This window comes from Hippocampus comes, unplaced genomic scaffold (genome assembly GCF_001891065.2).
Source record: "Hippocampus comes isolate QL1 unplaced genomic scaffold, H_comes_QL1_v1.1 scaffold193, whole genome shotgun sequence".
Lineage (NCBI taxonomy): Eukaryota > Metazoa > Chordata > Actinopteri > Syngnathiformes > Syngnathidae > Hippocampus > Hippocampus comes.
The window spans coordinates 325,144-327,043 of record NW_017805503.1 but is presented as its reverse complement, the minus strand read 5'-3'; positions in this window follow the sequence as shown (position 1 = coordinate 327,043).

Below are 1,900 nucleotides of genomic sequence, written 5' to 3'. Positions count from 1 at the left end.
AAGCGAGAGAGGAAACCCTCCCCCCCCCCCCACCCGCCGAGCTCTCGGCGAGAAAGAAGATCATGCGAAATGGTGAGAGTCGAGAAGCTTTCATCAAGTGAGGTAAGTTTCTCAGATAACTCCGTCACGTTTGTCGACCTACATGTGGTCCTTATGATCTTCCAAAAACATTTTTTCAAAAAAGTAGATGCACGTGTCCTAAAAAACAGCAAGGAACAACTCTGGTCTGAAAATATTTCAGATTTCTTGAGAAATAATTCGACTGGAGGAATTATTGCATACTTTTGTTGTCAGGATTACGATTGAAAGATTTTCCTCATTGAGATTCATGGCATGGCGATTTAAAATTGACGACAGTGGAACACTGGTGGAAGGGTGATGAGCTGTCTCCGAAAAAAAAGATCCCTGTTTTATTTTCTTTTTTCTATCTTTGACCACTCTGAACACTCAACTTTGAGATTTTCTCTGGATGGTCTTGTTTACCCAACTCCCAAAAATATGGAAGGTCAATTTCTAGGCAGTTCCTCAATCAACGCAAGACCTGGACTAAGACTCTGACCACTGCATAACAGTCGATGAAAAATTGGATACTCTTACCTAAGACTTATAGTCAAGCACAATCTGCTCAGTGATGCCGGATGATTTTTTTTTTAAGTTGCTGTACTCCCGAAACCAATTTTCACATCGGAAATCAAGTGAAATCGTTTGTTCCGGGAGACTGGCCATTCAAGTTTGCCATTTAAGTGGAAAGAGCCCCGACCTCATCGAAAGTTTACTTTTACATTTTGAGGGCGGTGGGGGGTCAAAACAACGCAAACTGTGAGACGTAAAGGCTTGCTAGCGTTGCCACCCCAATCATACTGTGGCCGGACGCACACTAACACACTTGGCGCTGTGAATTAATCATCTTGAAGGGCCACGGGGGGGGGGAGCCGCTCAACAGCAAAGGGGGGACGAGAATGCAATTCAAATGAAGAAAACAATGCGGCCAATCCATTGAATGAATCAATATGTACATAATTACCAATCCAACACCGAAACAGACGGGAAAAAAAAAAAAAAGGTCGTGGTAAGAAAATCACAAGACGCTGCGCTTATGGAACTCGTCGTTGTGACTGACTCCCGCCGAGAACCTCTCCGTTGAATGTCATCAAAACTGATGCTGGCCCAGTTTGTCAGTGTGCTGTACATCGATGTCATTTTCAAGATGTGGCTGTTTTTCAACATGAGGGGAGTGTGCAGCCGCTGATTTTTTTATTATTATTATTATTATTTATTTTTTTTTTTACACTCCCTTGTACCTTCCCCCACCCTCTCTAAGTCTTTGTCGGTCTTTTTATGTCGCTGTAATCCCAAAGGAATCGTTTTGTTTATCAGGACTTAACACATGTGGAGGGGAACAGGCGAGCGGATGTGGTTAGGGGGGAAAAAAAAATACGAATGAAGAAAAAAAACTTAACATGCAAACTACCCAAAGGAGAAGTGAGCGCCATAATGCGGTTGTGACTCATTTTTTTCATGGTTTCGCCTAATTTGACTCTGTGTTTTTTTCTTTTTGTCTTCCATCTGATCAGCAGACTTCTGCCTGATGTCAGAACACACATTTGACTGAGAGGAGCCGAAAAGGCCATGAGGGCCAGCGGCTTTTACCCACGTTCGATGGCTCTTTTCTGGGTGCTGCTTTGGTCGCTGCTCCCCCATCTGGTTCTCGTCTCTCAGCCAGACGGATGTGAACTTCAGGACGCTTACAGTTCACATGACGGTAAGTGATGCCTTCTTCTAAGAGTTTGCAAATTGAAGCACTCATTTGGGTTCACATTGGTTTTTGGTTTTTGTTTTGCACATTGGATATGTGCTGTTCAAATCAATGGTAAAATCGAACTTATTTAAGTCATCTAAA